This window comes from Rattus norvegicus, chromosome 6 (assembly GCF_036323735.1).
Source record: "Rattus norvegicus strain BN/NHsdMcwi chromosome 6, GRCr8, whole genome shotgun sequence".
Lineage (NCBI taxonomy): Eukaryota > Metazoa > Chordata > Mammalia > Rodentia > Muridae > Rattus > Rattus norvegicus.
The window spans coordinates 44,420,806-44,446,735 of NC_086024.1; the positions used below are offsets into that span (position 1 = coordinate 44,420,806).

General features: G+C 42.2%; 1 long non-coding RNA gene across 2 annotated transcripts in view; it reads left to right on the forward strand.

Moving 5' to 3' along the window:
- The first annotated feature begins 1,604 nt into the window (after positions 1 to 1,604).
- Positions 1,605 to 25,930, forward strand: part of LOC134479345 (uncharacterized) — a 28,405-nt gene continuing 4,079 nt past the window's right edge. The window contains exons 1-2 of one of the 2 annotated variants that reach the window (XR_010052533.1): positions 1,605 to 1,683; positions 1,928 to 4,057. This is a non-coding gene — a long non-coding RNA (uncharacterized LOC134479345). The other variant, XR_010052534.1, reaches the window with a different exon arrangement.

Genomic DNA, 25,930 nt, shown 5'->3' on the forward strand with positions numbered 1-25,930 from the left:
CAATCACAGAAAAACACACATGGTATGCACTCATTGATAAGTGGCTATTAGCCCAAATGCTTGAATTACCCTAGATGCCTAGAACACATGAAACTCAAGACGGATGATCAAAATGTGAATGCTTCACTCCTTCTTTAAAAGGGGAACAAGAATACCCTTGGCAGGGAATAGAGAGGCAAAGATTAAAACAGACACAGAAGGAACACCCATTCAGAGCCTGCCCCACATGTGGCCCATACATATACAGCCACCCAATTAGACAAGATGGATGAAGCAAAGAAGTGCAGGCTGACAGGAGCCTGATGTAGATCCCTCCTGAGAGACACAGCCAGAATACAGCAAACACAGAGGCGAATGCCAGCAGCAAACCACTGAACTGAGAATAGGACCCCCGTTGAAGGAATCAGAGAAAGAACTGGAAGAGCTTGAAGGGGCTAGAGACCCCATATGTACAACAATGCCAAGCAACCAGAGCTTCCAGGGACTAAGCCACTACCCAAAGACTATACATGGACTGACCCTGGACTCTGACCCCATAGGTAGCAATGAATATCCTAGTAAGAGCACCAGTGGAAGGGGAAGCCCTGGGTCCTGCTAAGACTGAACCCCCAGTGAACTAGATTGTTGGGGGGAGGCCGCAATGGGGGGAGGGTGGGGAGGGGGACACCCATAAGGAAGGGGAGGGGAGATGTTTGCCCGGAAACCGGGAAAGGGAATAACACTCGAAATGTATATAAGAAATACTCAAGTTAATAAAAAAATAAATAAATAAAGGTTAGTAGCCTGTGCCACAAAAAAAAAAAAAACAAAAAAAAAAAAAACAAAAAACCAACTTTCTGGGTTCTGATTGGATTGATCAGAATTGCAATACCTAATCTCTCTCTCTCTCTCTCTCTCTCTCTCTCTCTCTCTCTCTCTCTCTCTCTCTCTGTGTGTGTGTGTGCGTGTGTGTGTGTGTGTGTGTGTGTGTGTGTGTGTGTGTGTGTGTGTTTGGGGTAGAGAAAGATTTCTAAATGGAAGGAGAGGGGAAAGCAGGAGCAGGAAATGGAGTGCATGTATAATTAAGGCAAAAATGAGGGTGTCTGAGGGAACCAGCAAGATGGGAAACTGGGATAGAAGTCAGCTAGGATATGTCTTAGCACAGGTGAAGCTCATTTTTATAATACCACCCAAAAGCATTAAGAATCACTCTTTTTCAAAAAATTAAACAAAAAAGTAATCACTGTGAGAAGGGCAGTGGAGTCTGGGAAGCAGGGCAGTCATTGCCATCTTTTGGTGTCAGTCTGATGTAGAGTTGGCCTAGACTGGAAAGCAAATATCAATGATGCTAGCACCCAGACTGGCACCCAGTCCCAGCCTTGAGCCACGTGTTGCATTTTTGTCCAGACTTGAAGCCGACTCCTATTGCACACCTTCTATATCATCCAGTTGCTGGGGACTGGGGAATTTTCTACTCATGCAATATGTGTTTGGAACTCTCTAGATATTTCCGGTTTCAAAGCTGACTTTCTACCAAGACCCTCACCTTCCAGACTGACCAATCAGGTCTTTCCATTTGGAATCCTGGGCATTAACTGATTATTATATAAGAGCACTCCAATTGTGACTTCAGTGCCCCTGGGTTGAAGTGAGATGGTTTGAATTGTCTCCTAAACATGTGTTTAAAACTCAAAGCGGAGGAAGGTATGTATGATATAAGCTAAAACATGGTTTTCCCATATGTGAAATCTTTTGGTGTTAGGATGCCAGCATGACATAGGTGATGGATTCTAAGGCCTCCTGATAGCAGAACATCTGTCCATTTTCTCATTGGTACAGGGGAGACAGCCTCCCAGCATCCCAGAGTAGTGTTCTCATCCTTTGGAGTACATCAGAGTTATCTGGGATGCTTTGACAATATGACTGAGCCTTGGTATCTTCCTGGCAGGTACATAAAATTGCTCTACAACAGCACAGGAGGCTTGATGGAAAACATCCTATGTGATTCCAACAAGCAGGCTCACTATACATGTCATGGAAAACCTAGGAGCCTGGGTTCTTCAAACAAGAGACATTTTCTTCATGTTAATGAATTAAAAGGAAAACAAAATAAATATATTCTGAGTCCCTCAAGTAAGAACTACATGGTGATCACAGTGAAGGAACTGGTTTGATGGTACAGGGGGAAACTGCCTGCTCTACAAGCACGAGAGCCTGCTTTTGGATCCCCATTTAAAAGCTGGGCATGGTGGCCAATATCTGGAATCCCAGAGCTCAGGAGTGGGAGACAGATTGGGGGGGGGGGATTAGCTCTGTGTAGAATCTAAAGACAGAAGCATGTGGTTTGTACTGGTTCTTAATTCTGCTGTCACTCAATGGGGCTTAATAATAGAGCCTGCCTCAAAATAAGGTAATGATCAACAGAAGAAGACATAGGACATTGACTTCTGGCCTCTACTCATACATGTATGAGTGTATGTATGTGCACATGCATGTATAAATCAGAGACAGAGAGAGATAAAGACAGAGACAAAGAGCGAGAGAAACACAGAGAGAGACAGAGAAGAAGAAGAGGGGAAGGAGAGGAGGATGAGGCAGAGAAGAAGAGGAGGTGGGAGAGAAGGGGGAGGAGGAAAAAGAGGAGGAGAAGGAGGAAGAGGTGGAGGAGGGAGAGGATGGGGAGGAGGAAAAAGAGGAGGAGAAGGAAGAAGAAGAAGAAGAAGAAGAAGAAGAAGAAGAAGAAGAAGAAGAAGAAGAAGAAGAAGAAGAAGAAGAAGAAGAAGAAGAAGAAGAAGAAGAAAAGGAGGAGGAGGAGGAAGAGGAGGAAGAAGAGGAGGAAGAGGAGGAAGAGGAAGGGGAAGAAGATGATGATTATACAATGTAGATTTAAGCTGTGCCTGGGAAGGTGGTTGTTTAAAACGAGATTCAACTGGGAATGAATATTAAGCCAGTCCACATTAATCTGCACAAGTAGATATTAACCATTACTGCTTCAGAATCTGACTCATCTGAACACAGCTTCCTTGCAGATGCAATGAGTTGAGAAATGGTCACCATGATGGATTCCTCTCTGGCATGCTTGGCATCTTTATCCCGGGATAAAATATAGACAGATGTAGAATGCATGTAAAGATAAAAGCAGACTGGGCAAGTGCTCCTATAAGCTAAAGAATGCCAAAGATGGACAGCAAGCCAGAAGGAACTAGAATATTACAGTTCTATACAAGCAGTTAACCTCATTGAAACCTTGGCATTAGAATTTAGACTGTTAGAAGTACGAGATGACTGAACTTTATCCTTCAGATGTCGGTTCCAGCCCTTTGCGAAAGACATCCTGATCAGAGAGTTTCAGAAGAGACAGAGGAGCAGTGAGAAAGGAACCAGAATTGGTTGAACACCTACTATGTTTCCCATACCCCCGTGGAGGACTTAATAACCATGAGACATTTTCCTGATTGATTAAAGTATATCTAATTACAGACCAGGAAGCATAGGGGAAGGTCATTTAGCTAAAAGGGGAGTCATACACAATCAGAAAGACAGACAAAAGGAAAGAGAAACATTTCTAAGTGTAATATATGCATTCCATGGAGAAGAAATTACTTCTACTTGGGGTTAGAGAGAAAGTTTGTCTAGAGGATGTATGAGTTCACTCAGGTTTCTGTAAGAAAATGTCACAGACTGTGTGACTTAGACACCACATGTTTGTTTTCTTACACTTCCGGAGGACAGAAGTCCAAGGTGAAGGAGCCAGTGGATTGCTTTCACCTGACATTTCTCCAAGGTTGTTTCATCAGAGTGCTCCATAACCATTCTCCCATGAACACACATACCTGGTATCTCTTCGTGTTCTCAGCTCTCCCTTATGTGTCTAAAATTTCTTTCCTTAAAAGAACATCAACACTGGGATTAGATCCAACAAGAATGACTTCATTTTTCTCTCAATTGCCACTTAAATGCCCTATCTTCAACTACACTCACAGCCTAAGATACTGGAGATTAGGGCTTCAGGAAGTCTTTTGAAATTACACAATTCAACCTCCACACAAGGGGACCAGGATAGACTCCAGGAAAAGAGGTAAGTGGTCTTTATGGGGGAGGCAAGCTTGAAAGCTATGTTCTGTGTCAAAGAGCAGTCATTGCCCAAATAGACACTCTGCTATTATCTACCATTGACTGATTTAATGCATGGGCTTGCCTGACTTTCTGTAAACTGATAGAGATCCATCTCTAGTGTAAGTGTATGAATATACTCTAGAGCTTTATGCTTTACTGGTGTGTTTGTGCGTGTGTGTGTGTGTGTGTGTGTGTGTGTGTGTGTGTGTGTGTGTGTGTGTGAGATGTATGTGGATGGTGGGTATTCAAAAGTTTCTACCTTCAGCCTTTAGAACCTACTAGAGCAATTTTTCATTAAAGACAAGCAGTTTTCTTCAAATTACTTAAATGAGTAAGAAGGAAAGTAAGATGGGTGTGTTCTGTGTCACCAAGGGTAAGAAACACACAGGAAAGAAAAATAACGATCAAAGCTGTTCACAGGTTGAAGGCTGGGACTACCGAGAAGATGATCATTTCTCATCACTTGATCCAAAACCTAGGGTGGTTGAGATTATCGACCTGAAAAGCAGATGTAAAGATTTTTCATCTGTGAGATAAGCATAGCAATGCTAATCAAGTCCCTTATCTCACATGATGGAGAAGAACATTGGGTAAGGACAGCAATGGCACCCAATCAAAGTTAGCTTCTTCCCATCTACTCAAAGCCTTATAGCTCTGGTCATGAAGTGGTCATAAACATGTAGCCAAGGAATAAATTGTCAGTGTCCTTTAGAGCTTATACAGGCAATGGTGTTATCTGTGACGTGATTCACGGGGTTAAAAGCATAGAGCAGGGCACTGGGTGACAGCAGAGTCAGGAACCAGTACACACCAGATGCTCCTGGCATTGCACTCTTCACAAAATTAGTTTTAAAACATTTTCCAGGAGAAATACAAGTCAGGAAATCAAAGAAAAACAACACTGGAGATCCTTCCACCTACTCTTGAGAAACCATAAACCAAGGGCTATTAACCATGCCATGTGGACAAATTACATGTACCTTGGCCACTGGCTGAAGTCAGGCATGGAGCAACTCCTGCCAGGACACAACTGGCTCACCCCGGGCTGACACTGTCCATCACAGACAGGCCAGAAGTAACCAAAAGCCAGGAGGAGGCAGCACTCCCCACCACAAGTATCACACACAGAAACACACACAAAGACACACAGACACACAGACACACAGACACCCCCCACACACACACACACACACACCCGTGCACATACACGTTCCCTTTGGTTTTGTGGAATACAGTTCATTATAATGGCCTGTGGACTAACTAACTTGCTGGTATAAGATAAGTTGATGTCATTTGGGTGTGTCATTAAAGAGAGATGTCAATGTCACTAGAAATACATAACTGGTGACTGTGGACTTTGCACAGGATAGTGGGCTGGGAAGTTTTCAGGAGCTTAATTATGGAAAATAGATGGGAAAAGATTACCCACAATTCTTTCCTACAGCTGAAGAAGGAGGGACTCTGAGAGGAGATCGGTCCACCTAATTATACACAGGGAACTTAAACCTGAGCTAAGATTCTCCTGGGCTCCTATGTCTGCCTTAGTGATTTCTCCACACGTTCCAGTTCCCATCTTTCCCCTCTTCACCTTGACTCAGTAGGTCCCCTACCTGGATGGCCTTTCCTGTGTTTCTATGCTACCATAGCCTCTATCTAGTCCTAACAGTCCATAGGAAATCTTCCCTGAGCTTGCACTTTCTTCCAATTAAATGAGGGTTATGTTTTCCCTCTCTCCAAGTTCAGTGTTCAGGGTCCCACAACTGTGGCCCTATATTCTCCCATCCCAACTGGAAGACAAAAATTGAAGAGCTACAGTCTAGCACGTAGCAACTGGCACATGGTGAGTTGAATATGTGGTGACTCACTGGTATTGGTGTAGATCTTAGGAATAGAGGACCAAATGGAGAACCACTTGCCAGAGATCCTTTTGGACCTTTGTATTGTCCTGGTCAGCAAGGATTTGTGAGGTCATCTTACTTCTGGAGGAAATGAATTCTTCTTCAACATAAATATAAAGTAAGTTTGGGTAGGCAAGAGGAAAGAAAAATATAAAGTAATTCAAAAAGCCCAGGATATGATTCTCCTTAGAATCAGAAAGTTGTTTTCCAAAGGCATGCTAGCCCCCTGTGATGCTCCAGGGGATGTTGGTTCCCTGTGTACATTTCCTTTATCCACTGTAACTGCTCTAATCTTCTTATGTGGGAACCTATGAAATCCTCCATAGGACTTCATAGATCTCCCATGACCTTGCTGTTGTAAAGCCACTGATGCCTCTTTTTAAGAGTCTTCTCTGAGTTAGAAAATCCCAGGAGTTGGTATCTTAGGTTGAATTACTGTATCCTAGTCGGGCATAAATGGTTGAGAGAAAAGGACACTGAGATGGGGTAGGAAATGAAAAAGGTCATTGAAACTAAGAGAGGTAAAAGAGAAAGGTGACACCCTGTGACTCATCCTTTAATTTATGACTGAGCCAATGAGGTCTATGGAAAATAAGAGTGTTCCACTCCAGTGACTTCCAAATCTGCCAGGATATTAGATTCATCTGTGGAGTTTTTTTAAATGCATAAATACATGAAATTTATACACCATGAGCTAGATGTTTAAGGGCAAATCACAGACATTGTGATTTATTAAAACTTCACTGTCAAACCTAATATTCAGGCCAATGAGAGAATTGCTGATGTGGATGAGCTCCAGTGCTGTGACGATAGGTCTTTCTCATCCTTAACATGTTGAATTTGGAGGTAGAAAGGCATGCTGATAATGTGCTAGGATGCAGACATCCTGGGTCTTATCCCTAGCAACACGGAAAACAAACAAAACTTTATTTTGACCTTTGGGTACACTAAGCAGCCATAAGGACCTTTAAAATATTTTATTACATTTCACTTAGTCTTTGTTTCTGTCTCTCTCTGTCTCTCTGTCTCCCTCTATCTCTCTCTGTCTCTCTCTGTCTCTGTCTCTCTCTCTCTCCCTCTCTCTCTCTTGCTCTGTGGGTGTGTATATGTGTGTGTATGTGTCTCTGTGTGTTCCTCTCACTATATCTCTATGTGTATGTGTGTGCATCTCTCTCTGTATCTCTGTCTCTGTGTCTCTCCCTGTGTGAATGTGTGTGTGTGTGTGTGTGTGTGTGTGTGTGTGTGTGTGTGTGTGTGTGTACACACATATATTCCATAGCTTGTGAGTAGAGATCAGGACAACCTACAGTGTGATGTTGGCTCTTTCCCTCCAGCGTGTGAGTTGTGGAAACAAACTCAGACCATCAAAGGCTTAGCAGCCGGGGCTATTACCATATGAGCCACCTGCCAGCCCATGAATTCCTGCTTGAGGGAGCTTTGGTTGATTGATTGAGTCTGAGAACTGGCCCATTCTTGGATTGACAGCTTTTCTGGTCAGAAGTGCACTTACCCACAATTGGCACCCAACTTGCCTCCTCTTAGTGGTCTGCCTTTCAAAAATGAACCCGTCTATAATCTACCCAAACCATACTCGTACATTTTCTTCCACCTCTCAGCATTAGGACTCATAGCCTGGGATCAACCTCTGCTTTACTTCCACTCTTCTTATTTCAGAAGAATGGAAGCCATGAGAAACATGGGCTATTTTTCATCACTCTTTGGAGCTAGCCCCTGAGTAAGTAGGGAGAAGAAACACTTTGCCACCAACTGTACCTGGCTTCAAATCCAAGCTCCAATATTTGCTGGTCCTGTGACATTGTCAATTATTTATACAATCCATAGAAGCAGGAGCCTCCTCTTTCTTATTATAGAAAGAGGACAATAATAGCAGCTGTCTCACACAGAAGTGGGCAAATCGTAAATGTTTAAGAGTGTTACTAAGCGATCCCTTCACTTAAGATCCCTTCCTTTCTCACTTTGCCTTCCCCAATGCCCACTGCGGTCCAGGCACATCACTGATGAAGAAATGAGCTGCTTTGAGACTCAATGGAGAAATTAATGGGTTCTGTGTGCCATGATTTAACAAAACCCAGCGTGAAAACTTCAGTTTCCTACTTGAGTAATAAGTGGCTTGCAAGAGTCATACTTTATAGAGTCTTAATTAATCATTTATTGGGGACTTTGCTATAAAAGGCAATCACCTTGGGGTACAGACACAGAATGAAAACACTAATTACCCTGTTGCACAAACCCAGTCAGCACTGGAAGTTCCATGGAAACAGGAGCCTGTCAATCCAGCATTTGTTAGAGTTAGTCCAGCTCGGAGATGCCTTTGTGGAACAGGTCCTTCCATTCCCGACCTGAAAGCCCTTCCCTGCAGACAGCAAGTCTGGATAGTCAGGCAGAAAGACACCCTTTATTGGACAGCACCCCAGCTCCAGGCCCTGTTCCACGTCCATTTTAGGTGGGTCTTCCCAGCATCCATCTAGTCTTGGCACAACGAGGAGAATACAGCTGAGAGAGTTTAAGGAGCAGTCCATATGCTTGCTTCTGTTATTCACCAAATGACAGGGACAACACTCACACTTTGTATCCTTGACACCATCAACAGTGTCTCACCTCGCATGGAGAGCTCAAGGATTTAATGAAATGGAGGGTGTCAAGCTATGTCTTTCAGGCCAGAAACTGTTCAGGGACAAACTCAATATTGTCTAGCTGTCCTTCACCTTGGAAAAAAATATACCCAAGAAAGCCAACTATCAAGGAGGTGATTTATTTTGGCACATGGTTTAAGTCTGTGGTCACTGGGCTGCATTGTTTTGGGGCCTGTGGTGAGACATCCCTTCATGGTGAAAGTACATGTCAGAAGAGACCTTTGTCTGATGGTAACAGAGAAGCAGAGAGAGGATTCCAATATTCTCTTCAAAGGAACACCTCCAAAGAGCTAACTTCCTCCATATCTTAAAGGCCTCCCACCTCCCAACAGTACTGGGATTGGTGACCAAGGCTTCAGAATAAGGGCCTATGGGTGGATTTGAGATTGAAAACTATAATGGTCCACATTCTGACAAGATACAAAACTCCTTAGAGTTGAGATCTGGAGGAAAAAAACAGAAAATCCTGGTAGGACTAGAGACACATGTCAGTCAATAAACGGACATATGAGTATCCTCTCTACTCTGAAGCAGCAGTTTTAACCCTTTCTGACTTCACTAGGTCAGATGGACAGCAACAGTGACCACGATGCTCTTTAGACAGCTGGCTCAAATCTTCTCTCCACGAGGAGAGAAAATGTCTCCATTTATAACTCTAGAGGAAAGATTGCCTCTCGGATCCTGTGTCCTCATACTTTCAAAGGTTTTCATTTATGATCTGCCCTTGATCTGAAAATTGATATCCAAAGTTCAAATATATGGGAAAACCCATATTCTATCCTTCATTCTTTCAATCACAGCCACTATGATATTTTTGGACTCCTTTATACCCTATATGCTGTTCTCTACCCTGCCCTTGTGTACTAGCAGTTTACTGATCCATCCCTGGTTTCACTGTAGTAACACATTAATCATATTTATCCTTTTATATTAGTTATTTTCATCACTCTGACAAATCACCTCTTGGAAGGAGGAATGTATTGTGATTCACTGTTGGGAAAAATATAGTCCCTCATGGGGGAAGGCATGGCAGCAGGCAGTTTTAGAATGAGGTAGGACTCTTTTCCTATATGGAACAGGAAGCAGGGGGAACCAGAAGAGGGTTATGTAACAAACATCAAAGGCTCTCTCACTTGTGACACACCTCCCCAGTTAGGAACCACTTCCCAAAGGTCCCACAGTCTCCTAAAATAGCACCATCAGCCAGCTGGGATCCAAGTAGTCAAATACACAAGCCTGTGGGGGACATTGCCCCTTCAAACCACAATGTCTCTAGATTAGTACATTATTCCTAAGTTAAAGCTCCGAATACCTACCCTCTTTAGATTTGACTAAAACCCACTCCACAAGAGTCACTCCCTTGTCTTTTATTTTGTCTGTCTCAGCTATATTCTGTGTACTAGGCACCCCAAATTATTCATTTTCATAATCAAATAATGAAAAGAACAATTGCCGTAGACTTGGTAAAGAATAAAGATGAAATGCTAGTGTGATTCAGCTTACTCATACTATTCTCTCTCCATCTCTCTGTCTCTCTGTCTCTGTCTCTGTCTCTGTCTCTCTCTCTCTCTCATGTTGAAAGTCCATTTTCTGAAAAGTACTGGTCACCCTCGCCTCCCCTATTTGCAGAGATTTGAAGTCCACCGCCACCACTCCCTTTCAGTAATACTTGTCATACATTACAGAAAGCTTGTTTATACTTTGCAGATAGCAATGGGGAGGTCCTAGTCTGGAGCAAGGGAAACAAAGCCAGGCTGGAGCCTATGTTTCTAATGTCAAGTGCCCACTTGCAAAGGGCATCTGGCTCCTCTTAGCTTCAACCTCTTGATAAACAAATGAGGAAAAAACTGGTCCCCCCCCCCAGATGAGAGCTGCATGCTACTCTGATTGAGTCCCTGTGAACAAATCAGAGGTATGTAAAACCTGCAGATCTGGCCTATGGTTTGTCTCTGACGTCATTTTGGAGCTAGAACCCAGACCTCTTAAAGCTTATTCTATGTGAAATGCTATTAATTGAAAAAAAGCCAATGAAGATTTCCATCTGCATCCTATAAGGGCAACATGTTGGGGAAAATAATTGAGATATGACTGGAAGAAAATCACGTGGTGGCCTTTGTCAAGGGGTGGCAGAAGTCACCCTTTGGGGGTGGGGACTCAGGGGAAAGGGCACAGTAAGTCAGCAGGAACAAGCAAGCTGCCTCTCCCTGGAAGTACATTCTTGAAATGCCACTGCTAGTGGCCTCTTCATGTCACCATGAAGGTATCCTTGCCAGAGTCTACTGTGCAGATGTTTGTGAATTTAACAGTGGAAATATTAAGGTCATCAAGCTGCAGGGGTAGACCCATGGATATCGTGTGCAAGAATGAGAATCTGAAGTTGATCCTTAGAAACTACTTAAACTCCAAGCACAGATGCTCATAACTATGATCTCATAGCTGTGGGGCAGAGATGGGAGAACCCAGGCTTTCTTGCTCTTCTCCAGGCTATCTAGGCTACCAGAAATCTGAACCAGTGGCTTCAGTGAGAGACTCTGCCTCAAAAGGTATAATGAAATGATTATTTGGTGATGTCATTTGTTTATTCAGAGAAGTAAGCAGGCTTGGTCTGGAGGTGAGACTTGGAAGGGTAGTGCTTGTCACCACTTTAGAGCATTTAACTTGAAGATCATCAGCTTCTGGGCAGAGCAAGTCATTTGGGGACTGCACAGTGCAGGTGGCTCAAGGCAGAAGCCTTAATTACCACGGATGAGGAGAGACAAACCCTTGTTTTTAATTAGCAGACTCGATGCAGCACGATTTCTTCTTAGGCATCACACAAGCACGGAGAGCACTGTGGTTTCCCAGGAGCGAATGTTTCTCCACCTCCTTCCGAACACTTGCTCAGCTAGCTAATTTCCAAGCAAGGGATCCAGGCTACAGAGAGATCAGGTTTACATCCTAATCCCTGGGAAACATTGCCTCAGCTCCCTAGTTCATTCCAACCAAAGGTGAAAGGAAACTGAGAGTTAGCTAATGCCAAAAGAGGCAAACAAACCAGCACAGACCAGAACCAGACTGTGGCACCCGGGGCTTTCCACACCACTGCCGCTGTTAACACCTGGGAGGCCTTTGATTCTCACATTAGCCAAACACACTATAAAGCATGAGATCCCTTAGGCCCACAGAAATCCTCCTGTGGCAGGGGGGTGGCAGAGGACTGTCACAAAGAGGCCATTCAGCCCTGGAAAGCCTTCTTGCTTGGGCCTCTGAGGGAAGAGAGACTTCATGTAAATCTTCCCAGGAATGCATTGGTTGTTTCTGAATCCATCCTTCCAGACACTGCATGAGCTGCTCTGAAATCCCCAGTGGCCAAAAGAGAGTAAATTTCCAAGCCACCCTTTCATGCAGAAGAAAGGTGAGGGATTTCTTGAGACATGGATTTCTCTGTGTACCAGTGGTTAGATAATATTAAGCCGCTGAAAAGCCAAGAGTTGCTAACTATAGTTTTATGTGGAAGGAGGAGCTATCTGTCCATCATACTTAGACTATGTTCAAATAAGAGAGCTATAGATAACTCAGGACTCCATGGTCATAAATACAAAATCCAAAGAAGAATTGTAGGAGAGAGAGAGAGAGAGAGAGAGAGAGAGAGAGAGAGAGAGAGAGAGAGAGAGAGAATGTAACTGGCTAAGCTGGAGAAATCAAATCATGCTTAAATTTATAATAAGGCAAATAGGTAAAGTGTCATCATCTTCGAAGCCAGTCATAGTCTGCTCGTTTAGAGATGCGTGTCTCCTCATGTCTGTCTCACTGTCACATCTCCCCTTGCACAGAGCTGCCCTTTCCTTCCTCCAGCTGCCTCAACTTGGCTCCATCTGAGCTGAGGAGCAGTGCTGCGTCAGGCTTTATAAGATTTGTCACCAGAAATGTGTTCCTAAGCCACAAGTTTCCATTCACTACAGTCTTGACAACGTAAATCTCTTGCTCCATGGATTCTTCAAGTGATTTTAAAAGCCTTTCTCATGACAACACGCAAGGAAAGGCCTTGAAAGGTCATACACAGCTCTTCCCTCTATTTCCCAGAGGAATAATTACAACAAAATTAAATTTCTTTGCCTGCTTGGTAATAATTCCATTAGGTGACTTCTATGAGCATCCAATAGCAATGCTTACTGAAGTTACCACATGCTAATTTCTCTTCTCCAAATATTATTCTGGTTTTAAAATGAAAATTTTTGTGGAGATGATGGCCCTGTGATAGATTTTATACATGAAGAAATATAGTCAGTCCTCTGTTTTCAAAAGGATGTTATTTCTTAGAAGAAATTTTGCCTTTCAAGCTGTGGTTTGCAATATAGACACATCGAAAGGTAATAGAGAGCAAGGGGCATCTGGCTTCTTAGAGGAGAGAAAATATTGGCTATGGAACTTTCAGAAAAGAATACATGCTCAAGACCATCCAGCAGGCTCCAGAACAAAGGCTGGGGGAGCCTGACTTGAAATGCTGAGATATGAGACAGGTCTAAAATATTACCCCCTTTGCATCTTAATAATTTTGCTGCTAAAACTTCATTGATATTGCCAGAAGAAATAAGACTCCTGGGTCAGAAATGAATGAATTTCATTCCTGCCTGGGTCTCCTGAATCCCACTTCTCATATGTACAATACAGAGTTGTCTGGGTAGATGCTGTACACATAGTAGGTCTGCACCACAAATAAAGAAACTGAAGGCCAGAGAATATGATTCTTTTATAATGTGCTTTAAGAAAATCAATTTCTATGTTTCCCGTAAGGTAGACATTATCTTATGTTACCTGAGAATAAAGCAAGCTGCTTTCCAGGCTCCAAGGTGGCAACGTCTCTATGTACTAAGGGAGCCATCGTGCCAGCCCCAAGAAAGATTCTCTTTGCAGTGGTGTACACTTCAGAGCTCTGTTTATTCACTGATCAAGAACTTAACTCCCCTGAGCTAATGTTTTTATGCTCAAAATAAAAACACTGGACACCCAAGAGTACAAATATATAATATATTCACAGTAGCATTGTTTGCAAATGTGGAATATTAGCATCAAACATTCATACAACAAGGGGTTTGGTTAGATAAACTATTACGCATTCATCAAATAAGAACCTGGGAAGCAAGAAAAGTGAAAGACAAATGTTTATTTGAATGAATATTAAGTGTTTTATGAACAGGAATTGAAAAAAGAAACATGAGATTTAGTTGCTATTCATTATGCAAAAAAATGAACTGGAAATTTTAAACATTGCATTTATGTGCCAGTTCACACACACACACACACACACACACACAAACACAGGATAAACAAGAAATTACGTCATTATGTACCTCACACAAAGAAGCAAGATCATGGTGGAAGGCAGTGGATTGGAAAAGGGGTGAAATGCACAATGGAGAATGGGCACTCACCGAGGGGAGGGTATAGTTTGATGTACAGCTGACTTTTACAACTATGTTAATATTTTGCATAGCTTAAAAAGTGAAACAAGTAAGACTGAAAGGAAAAACTGAAAATGGAACACAAACACTGACAAGTGAACCTGGCTATGTACAGATGAGTGGCAAAAGAAGTCACTAAAGAGAAAGCACAAGTTTATCCTGTCTAATGCAGGTTGAGGAATGAGTCCTCGTCATCAGAAACTGGCCTGCCTTCCGTCCTCTCTGTAAATAGACGTAGCAATGTTAAGATTTATAGCCACACAGTGTCTGATATCCTTTTCTGAAATTAGCTTTAGTTAATGTGTAAGCAAGGAAACACGAGCCTATATTCTAGCAAAACACCGAATGACATTGAAATATGATTTTTTTTTTACTTTTCATTCTCCTAGGTTTTTTTTATTCCAAACAAATATGCAAATTGCTCTTTGTAACTCTATGAAGAATTGAGTTGTAATTTTGATGGAGATTGCATTGAATCTGTAGATTGCTTTCAGCAAGATGGCAATTTTTTTTTTTATTAACTTGAGTATTTCTTATATACATTTCGAGTGTTATTCCCTTTCCCGGTTTCCGGGCAAACATCCCCCCCCTCCCCTTCCTTATGGGTGTTCCCCTCCCAACCCTCCCCCCATTGCCGCCCTCCCCCCATAGACTAGTTCACTGGGGGTTCAGTCTTAGCAGGACCCAGGGCTTCCCCCTCCACTGGTGCTCCCACTAGGATATTCATTGCTACCTATGGGGTCAGAGTCCAGGGTCAGTCCATGTATAGTCTTTAGGTAGTGGCTTAGTCCCTGGAAGCTCTGGTTGTTGGCATTGTTGTACATATGGGGTCTCGAGCCCCTTCAAGCTCTTCCAGTTCTTTCTCTGATTCCTTCAACGGGGGTCCTATTCTCAGTTCAGTGGTTTGCTGCTGGCATTCGCCTCTGTGTTTGCTGTATTCTGGCTGTGTCTCTCAGGAGCGATCTACATCCGGCTCCTGTCGGTCTGCACTTCTTTGCTTCATCCATCTTGTCTAATTGGGTGGCTGTATATGTATGGGCCAAATGTGGGGCAGGCTCTGAATGGGTGTTCCTTCAGTCTCTGTTTTAATCTTTGCCTCTCCCTTCCCTGCCAAGGGTATTCTTTTTCCTCATTTAAAGAAGGAGTGAAGCATTCACATTTTGATCATCCGTCTTGAGTTTCGTTTGTTCTAGGGATCTAGGGTAATTCAAGCATTTGGGCTAATAGCCACTTATCAATGAGTGCATACCATGTATGTCTTTCTGTGATTGGGTTAGCTCACTCAGGATGATATTTTCCAGTTCCAACCATTTGCCTACGAATTTCATAAAGTCGTTGTTTTTGATAGCTGAGTAATATTCCATTGTGTAGATGTACCACATTTTCTGTATCCATTCCTCTGTTGAAGGGCATCTGGGTTCTTTCCAGTTTCTGGCTATTATAAATAAGGCTGCGATGAACATAGTGGAGCACGTGTCTCTTTTATATGTTGAGGCATCTTTTGGGTATATGCCCAAGAGAGGTATAGCTGGATCCTCAGGCAGTTCAATGTCCAATTTTCTGAGGAACCTCCAGACTGATTTCCAGAATGGTTTTACCAGTCTGCAATCCCACCAACAATGGAGGAGTGTTCCTCTTTCTCCACATCCTCGCCAGCATCTGCTGTCACCTGTTTTTGATCTTAGCCAATCGCACTGGTGTGAGGTGAAATCTCAGGGTTGTTTTGATTTGCATTTCCCTTATGACTAAAGATGTTGAACATGAAATATGATTTTTACACACCTTTCCTATGTCATAAATTTTTATTCTTTTTGTTTCCTTCTTAGACATATAAAAATGTAAATAAAAATAAACAAAACCATTCTTATCTCATGGTCAGTTTACAATAGGAATGGTCTAGATTTGGACCTTGATGTTGTTTGCCGACCTTTGTACTACATCATTTATTTATTTCATGTTAGTTCATTTGTACTGCCATCAGTGAATATTTTAACTCTAGATTTTATAGTATGGCTCAAACATGTTTTGCCAAACTCTAGCAGCAACTCTAAAATGCTACCTACCTCTGGACCTGTGCAAACTCCATCTCACTTTATGCAGTAAGATATGCTCAAGAAATGGAGACACAGAATATATGTATTCCCATCATTTATTCTATCACATGACTTGCTTTCTAAAGCAGACCCTCACCTGATTCATTATTGGTGAATCCTGGCTTTTGTAAGGGTCCAAACGCTCTCATGGAACCCAGGATAGTGTCCATTATTTTGTGCTTGTGTCTCCATATACAAGGTAACTTCTAAATAATTCTGGTATTACTCCACACTCAAGAAGTGTGCCCCACTTTGATCTTTCTTAGTATTCACCTGGGTTCTATCACCCTCTCTTCTTAAACTGTGCCACGAGCTAAATACCTAGTGAGTAGCAGACCTTCATTTTATGATAATCTGCAGAATCAAATTGTTCTCATCTCAATATCAACCTCTCACTCTTAGATTATTTTCTACACCCTACCTTCCATATATTTGAAACAACCTGTATTTTTTTCTTGCTCATATAAGTATGGAACATGTAGAACTACACTATCCAGAACATTCTCTCTATTTTCTGCTAGCTTCATGATAGATTTATTGCTGGTATTACTCATTCTACCAAGTGGTTTTATTTCTGCATCTGGACTCCCTGATACCAAAGACAGAGGAGCATAAAGCAGGCTGTTGCGTAAAAGGGAAAAAATGATCCTATGCCACCGGATAGTGGAGGTCATGTGGCCACCATGCATGAGCCAAGGACCTCATGTTCAGTCAAATAGATGTGTTTCTTTGGGACAGGGTCATTCACAAGCTCTGACTTTCTTGGATAATGTGGGGTTTCTCAGAAGTACAGTTGGGAGGTCTGTCACTGACCCTATCTTAAGCTCCCTATTGCCATAGCTACGGATAACTACTTCAGAGACTAGATTGTAATTCATCTAATTTCTCCCTTCCGATAGGAGCACACTTTTGCCATTAGATGTGTTTCCCTTGGTAGGTATGGGTATAAAGACAGTATGGTACTATGACTCTACAAGTAAGGACTGGACCGCCATCAGGGTCCTTCCATCTAAATGTAGCATTATGTGCCTTCTACATACATGCACCTTGACTCCAGAAATATTAGGCTACTTGGAAGTCAACTGAGAAATGGAAGAGTGACATAAATAGATTCAGTGTGTACACTAGCTGCTCGTCTAGCTGTTGTGATGTAACACTCTGACAAAAGCAACTTAAGAGAGAAAGGGTTTGCCGAGACTCACAGTTCCGGCATGTATGCACCAACTCTGAGAAGGTGTGGTGACAGGAGCTTGAGACAGCTGTGTGCATTGCACCCAAGGTCAGGAAGCAGCAAGAGGTGAAGGCTAGTTTTCAGCTTGTCATTCTCCCTTTTATTTATCCCAGAGCCCCACTCATTTGTTGGAGTGCATTGGTGCCTCCTACAGTTAAGGTGGGTCTTTCCACCTCAATTAATCTAATCGAGATAAGCCCCACAGACAGGGCAGAAGGCATATCTCCCAGGTGACTCTAGATCCAGCCAAGCTGTCAATCAGAATAAAGTACCACAGGCTGTTCCTATAACGAATGGTAAAGTGGTTCATTAATAGTCTATAAAATCATCTACATGCAATGTGTTTTATAGAGGTTTTGCCTGATTCCATCTCCAGCTGACAGTAGCATGAAGAAATGATTCAAAAAGAAGGCTATGTAGCACTGTGAAGCACTTTGAGGTTCCCTTGCTCTCAGATTTATAAAACGGAAGCAATTTGGGGACTGTGGCTGCCTGTACTTCATATTGAAATCCATAAATTAACGAGTGATTAAAATCCTACTAAGGCAAACACGGCCACAAATCTAAAAGATATATAGTTATTGCTAGCCATAGCTAGCAGATGTATAGGAATAATTGGCTTTTAATGTTCATTAGTCAGTTTTATTACAAATTATGCATTTGCATGATGTTTGTAAATTTATACACCAGTGGGAAGCATGGTGACAAACCAGGATCAACAGGAGAAGCAATTAGAAGATGAATCTTGAAATGTATTAAGGGTTCAATGCCCCATCTATTTATATGTTTGTTTGTTAGCTTGCTTCTTTCAAAATCAAAATATAATTTAAGAAATACAGTCATTATTAGAATTTTAAATGAAAAATTATGGAAAGAGAGAACAAAAAAAACCATGAAGGTCAGAAAAATTAGTGAATTGGGATGGAGTTAGTCTGCAAATAAATGTCAGAACATTCTGCCCCTGTGATAGAAGACAAAATACAGCCAGCATTGCATCCATTAGCATCTGAGCCATGAGTGATGCTGACTGTGAAAGCTGAAGCCAACACAAGCATCTCTGGGGGGAAGGGGATATAGCATTTCCTGGTCAAACAGAACACGGAAATTCACCCTATAGTCAGGAAGGCACATAAGTGGAAAAGGAAACTAATATTGAACAATGCCTTGGAGAAAACACAAGAGCATCCATAACAATACCCCAACACCAAAGCTGACATACAATGTCACTGGTAATGCATTTTAGAAGAATCCCCTGTCTTTCTTATCTCCTTCCCCAACATACTTGTGCCCACTGTCTGGACCTCACAACATACCTTATAACACACCACTATTTTAATTATACTTAGATTTAAAAAAAACTTGGATTTAACTATACTTGGATTTAAAAACACACAGAGTCTGCTTCTTATGATGTTGACAGTCTACTCACAGATTAGGGATGCGTTACAGTTAAGTGCATTTTTGTATGGTTTTCCTAGTGTTGTCTAGGTCAACACTTTTGTTACATGTGTTTTCTATTCCAAGCCCTGATTCTTTCCCGGAAAAAAAGGTGGGCACATCTAAACCATGATCCTCCCTTGTCTGGAGTCTGATCTGTGGCAACTACTAGTAAGGCAGTATCCTGAGTGTGAGGCATGGTGTTTGAATAAGACTTTCTTAGACATCACATGACCACCTCCTGACTTACTTGGATTTAATTATAATTTTAATGACTATCATACTTTTGCTGACTCATCTCTTCCCTTTTTTGAAAATTCTCTATTTAAAAGAGGGATAGGGGAGACTTTTTTGAGGTTGCGGACATCTCAAAAGGAGTATAGTAGTCCTGTGCTGCTGATAGCATGCACAGTCTAAAGTCCAGGTTGAAAATACAACTCTCCTTTGACATGTACAGGATCCTTGAGATTAAAATTCTAAGACCAAGTCCTAACAAAAACCTACTATCTGCACATAAACCAGTGCACACTGCCGCTATACTTTAAATCGTTATACTTAACACCTAATACTTAACACTATGTACATAACACTATGTACATACATTGTTACACTGCTTGGTGGAATGATAAGAAATCAAAGTATGCATTTATTTAACACAGACTATTACTGGTGAATATCTTCTGTCCTGGATGGGTTGTATTTGCAGTTGTAGAAGCCATGAGCATAGAGAACAGACTGAAATTCCCCTTGGAACTCTCGTGGGTGCGTCTCTCTTATCTCTCGCTGAGGCTATGTGTTTACTATTGAGAAGATTTTTCAGGCTGGATGCACTGGGTGTTCTGGTATCTGCTAACATTCTGCCATAACTGTCCTCCTGCTCCTCACTTCCTATCACTGCTGTTCAGTGAGCTCAATTAGGCCTTCAGTATTGCCCATGGATGAAAACTTCTGTAAGCCTTCAAAGATTGGGTTGCAACCTTCCTTCCATGCCTTGAACCATCAGTCGATCTTTCTGAGAAAGAGTTGAGGCGTTGGTAGGAGAGAATGGACCAGCTAATCTTCTGTTGGAAGCACAGGGTTTCTATGCTTCGAACATAAATACTCAATTCCAACACGGGTTTAGTACAAGTTTGGTCAAGGGGATGATCCTACCTCTGTTGCTATGCTTGCTTCATATGCCTGTGTCACTCCTGAGCTATGATATATTATCTTAGTTATATTTTACACACCTCTGCAACAAAATACCTCACCAAAGCACCTTAGGGAAAAGGGCTCATTCTAGCCTACAGCTAAGGCTACCGAGCATCACACAGGAAAGTTATAGTGGTAGGAGCTTGAGGGCGTGCTCAGCATCCAAGTCAATAAACAGAGAGGACAATATATATGCTTGGCTCCCTCTCTCCTCTTCCTTCAGTCCACACCCGACATTAACCACACCCCACTGAACCCTCTTAAGAAAATCTTCTACAGACAAACTCACAGGTTGACTTAATCTAGACAGTCTCTCGTTGACACTCCTTTCCCAGGTAACTCTAAGCCCTGCCAAGATGTCTGTTGAAATCAACCATCACACAGGGCTCACTGACATTTTCACTGTTTAATTGATCAGGGCCACTTCCGGGGGGGATGCTTTTACGTGACATAAAACTGTGAAGTCAGCATTGCCATCAATCCCAATAACTCCAAATGCACACATGCCCTTCATAGGATTCCACCCACAATTCTTTTCCATCAGCAATATTTGCTCTTTCTGATTGGCCAGACTACTGCCTGTGAATCTATGTATCCTAAAACAGAGTAGTTTGGCTTTCTATTTGGATTTCTTTATAAAATGAATAGTAGTTCCGGAAAAGATACTCACAATTTAAAAAAATGTTGCTCTCTTTAGAAATATGTCATTCCAGACATAAATAAATTAAGGATTTTGAAGTTTAAAAAATGGCTTGAGTTATCCATGTTCACCATGAGAGTCTCATGACAAGTGGAAAGACTAGAGGAATGGCTCAGAGATTAAGAGCACTTATTACTCTTGCTGAGGTCTTGAGTTCTGTCTCCAGGACCCTCATGAAAGATCCCAATGGTCCATTACTCCACTTCCAGAGTTTCATAAACACTTTTTGCTTCTCTTCCAGCATCAGGAATATAGATAGCACATGTGTCTAATGCAGGTAAAACATTTATACACATAAAAATAAGTAAGCACAAGTAAATTAAAGTTTAAGGGACAAAGGGGAAATGGAATAACAGAAATAATAAAGCAAAGTTCTCTCATAGACAAGGATTATAGTGATGAGGTAACAAGTCAAGGACTATCTGTAGCCATCAGAAGCAGGAAGAGACAAGAGATTGGCATTATACGAAGTCTCTGGAGCATGCAAGTCCCTGGCAATACCTTGATTTTAGATTTATGGCCCAAGAATCATGAGAATATTTGCTTTCTTTTTTCCTTTTACTGAAATTAGAGAAGAGTGGTATAAATAAGATCCTGAATTGCCTTGACCTCTGGGTCTAAAATGTTTGACTAGTGTGGTAAATTCAGAATCTCTGCAGGGCCCACGGCCCACTGCCATCTGTGCACGGGATGCTTAGATCGCTAATGAGGTGGTGCCAGTCTGCTTTGTCTGATGATGATCAATGCAAATGATCAACGCAATGTATTATGGGTTGTTAGACGTGGCTGAAGGTTCTTTGAACAATTTTGTTGGCAAGGCTGAGGAAGAAGAGAATAAATACCTCCCTTGGATACAGTTTTAGGATTCTTGTTTTATCTAATAAATTTACAGATGAACTAGTTTTGATCTTCTTGACTGATGGAGTAGAAAGAAATGATGATAGTGTAACTACAAACAATGTATGAAAACCAAGTAAATTCATTATATTTAAGTTACCAAATCAGCAAGAAGGTAGAGTTTTAGTTGGAGGTGTATTTGGAAAGGTTAATGGCAGTGCTTTGCCCTCTAAATATGAAATGATTTCTGTAAGACTAGATTAATTAGCCAAATGGGGATTCGATAAGGAGATTCCCCAAGAATGATATCCATTTTTCACAATCTACAGAATGCAATGTTGCTTTTGTTTTACTATTTTGGCTTTATGGAGGAGCAATTTCAAAAGTTTTTGAAAAAAGAAAGACAGTTGTAGGCACATAGATTAAGTTGGACATTAATCGGATCCATCTCGCGGCTTGGCCATACTCCAACATGAGGCCGTGCAGACTTGGGGCCCTGGTGTCAATATCAGTTTGAGTATCCTTATTCACTACATATAAAGTTACTTGGGTAAATGGCTACTAGCCCTTTTGGGGAAGAACAGTCACACTGCATATTTCATTCTGGTGAGGGTTCTTCATTCTGTCTGTTTTTATTTAATGGGCTCTCAATATAAACACTGGCTCAGATACAGAACTCTTCAAAATCAGAATTTCTTTCAATGAGGTCATTGTTTTCAGCTACCTTATCATGCATCCTCAGTTCCATCTAGTGATGTAATACGGTCTGCCCTTATTGGCTTTCCATGTATTTTAAGCACGGGGTACTTTCTAATGTTGACCATCTTTCTGACTCTGTAACTAAGGCCTTCTTGCCTGCCACTTTATTCTTGCCACTGGCTGAAATCATGATATATTCTTGGACTTGTATAATTTAACACCACCATCTGACATTAATAAAGATTTAACTGTCCTTATGGCTCTGCAATGTCAATGCCCTCTCCTACTGTCAACCTCACATTTAGCCAGCCTTAGGGAAAGCACTAGAGCTAAAATGGTTGGAGTTCTCGCATATTATGCCATAGTAGCCAGACTCCAACGCTCTCAATCAGACACTGGGTGGGGGTTATTCTCAGACACACGTGACCTTGAGCAAGGTAGCTTTCTGTTGCCCAGAGAACACCTAAAAGCGGTAACATGTGGAGCATATCTCCCACATTTCTACCAACAACTGGAAGAGAGGTAGTCCTTCCTCATAAGACATATGACTGTCACATCTCTAGGGATGTCACATCTAAAGAAGATCTGGAATGGAAATTAAGATGTTTTCCATCTTCTGTAATGATGAGTTCTATCTCTGCCATAGAAACACAGAGCCATTCAGTTTCTATTAAATCATGGATTTGATTATGTGCTAATGTTCTCCATAGATTACAATAAGTCCCAGAATAATTACCAGTACACCACACACACACACACACACACACACACACACACACACACACACACACACCTCAGTCTGGGGATATGGCTTCTTAGGTGTACTTGCCTAGCATCTGTGCCTTGAGCTCTTCACAAATAAAACAAAAGAAAATACAGCCCTGATTACTGTATAAGCAGTAGAATATGGCTGAGAAACTATCTACTCTGGCCAATCTGAATGACTTCAGATTGATCTAGTCAGTAAGCATTGGTCAAGAGTCTGTATGGAGTGAAATGCTATGCCAAGGGGCAGTGGTCCCTAGATGTACGTTCTGAATCCAGTCAAGACACAAAACACATTTGACAGGAAAGCTGTTAACTATAGCAGTGGTTGCTATAGTTAAATAATGCCCCAGTTGCAGTACAGGAAGAGCTTGGAAGAGGCAGTCTCCACAGGAGGCTTTACAGAGGGAAAAAAAAAAACACCCTGACCTATGAGAGCTGACACAGCAACCATCCATTGAAAGGTCCTGAATAGATTATGAGTGGAATATTAATAGACAAAGAAATTGAGGTGGAAGGGAGAACTCCAGGCAGCAGTTAGATGCTTTCCTGTACAGAGAACAGTGGGTAGTCAGCAGGATATTTATCAGTGAGCCCAGAAAGGCATGATGATGTCACTGTGCCTTGAATCCTCTGCAGAGTATCCTCATAATTCTTCTTTGGATGGAGCAGAGGGTGTCCAGCAGGGGAGGATTTTGAGCTGGTGAATGACTGACATTTTTGGTTTAAAAGACCGGAAGAGTTGATAAGTTAAAGAAAGAATTAAGGAACAAAGACACATTTTAAGGGGCTCGGACAGTGTCATGGACAGGAAATGATGAAGGCTAAGGTACCAGATTTCAGGGTGGAAGTCAAGGAGAGAGAGTGTGTGTTAATGAAGGACAGTGAAGCTCCAGTTCTCAGATCTAGTATTCTGTCTGAGGTTCTGTCACTCATATTTGCCAGGTTTCATTTCTTACAACGCCCTGCTGAGGTTACAAACCTTAGGTAAACAGCAAAGGTAGGATTTGGTACCAGCCAGTCTTAACTCTCTCCAAGGCCAGCTTCTTGTAGCATCTTTATGCCTATGACCATGGACTAGTGAAATCTATTTCATTTTAATAACTGGGCATCAGTATCAGTACTTTTCATCATCTGTGAAATGCCACAAGATAGTCTGTTCACAGGATAGGTCTGTTATCTGAAAATAAGATGACATCTAGTTTTGTTCATCTGTTTCCAATCAGGTAACTAGCATGTGAATCACACCTTGTTGTAGGGTTATTGGGGGAGAGGGCAATGTCCAGTGTCCACGGGAAGATTGACCATGCTTACCCATGCCACTGCCGGGTGGGTGTCGGGCTGTGGGAAGCCTTAGGACACTACTCCTGGGGTGGGGAACCACAGTCTGAGGCACAGGACACAGCTGGAGCTGGCTCGGGGGTCCCCGGTCTGCAATGGGCCTGAGGTCTGTCTTGTTGTCAGCTTCTTGGTCATCCAGGTGCCGCTGGGATGCCGCAGGGATGCTGCAGAAGAGCTGAGAGCTGAGTGGGGGCCTGCGGGGCTGGATCTAACCCAGGGCTGAAGGGGAAGGAGGGTGAGCTCCAACTGCCCCGCAAGGGGAGGGGATAGTAGTCCTTGGTTGAACAGTGGTAGGCTTGATCTTGGTGGGTGCTGCAACTGGGTGCACAGGGAGGCTTTCTTTGGGAGATTAGACGGTAGCTCTCTAGGCAAAGACCTTCTCTCTGGTGCTCCACGGCTGATATGGATGAAAAGAAGCAGTCCATGGCTTTAAGGTGTTTATTGTCACCATGGAAAGCAGATGAATAAATCCATACCCAACTTCTCAGAGTGGGCCTGAGATTAAATACCTTTTTGCAAGAAGGAGTGCCTGGGAAGAAACGGTGATTGGCTAAGCCTCCAGGCCTTTAGGTACCTCATTTTAATGGAGATCTGTCTTAACCCTGTGTGACCTGTGGTCATGTCCTCTACCTATGGAGGGGCTTGGGGCATCTCCCTTATGGGACTGATGGCCACAAATATGGAGGGCTGCAGGCTAGTGATAAGCCTGGTTTCCTGGGAGTCAGGCAAAAGGTGTACCAAACCTTTCAGTGGGGTTTCAAACCTCCTCAACCTGGGACCAGGATGCCTTTCATGGTCCCACACCTTGCCACCTTCCAGATCTACACTTTTCTTTGTTTTGCTCTTCTGAGCTCTCTTAGTTGGGAACTGTGCACAGATGACCATCATGAACTGAAACACCCACTCATCTACCCAAATCCCACTTTTCCTGTTTCAGTGGGATGGAGAGGCTTGAGTAGAGAGGTACATGACACAAGGAAAATAGAACAATAACAGGTTGACCAGATGAACATGAAAAGCCAGGGTAGGTTTTTGTAGTAGTAGCCCCAGGTTTCCAGGTAGCAAGACTAGAAGGAATCAGCTGTGTAGCTGTCTGATTCACTCTCCTTCTGAATCCATTTTCTCATTCAGAGCAAATGATAACAGTCTACTCTGCTTGAAGCCATGAGGAAATGAAAAGAAACACTATATTTATCATGTCAATCATGGCACTTGACAGAGGAAATATGCTTGACAATAGAGATCTTCCTTTTCTTCACTTTGTAAAGATTCTAGAATTTCCCAGGTGCCGGTACAATTGTCCTCTCTGTCTCTTTGGTATTTTAAAATCTTGGTAATGAAACTGTGATCTATATTTATAGCCTCAATTGAACTGGTGGGGGGACATTCAGTGGCAGAAAATTGGTCAGAACTTCATAATTGATAAGTGTATCTAATGTTCCTCTCCCATTTTCAATCGTTCTTAAGTCTTGATGGGTTATCAAGCAGAGATTTCCTTCTTTCAAGAACTTCAAATAGAAATTTTGGAAGTAAACTGGAAAGTTGGCT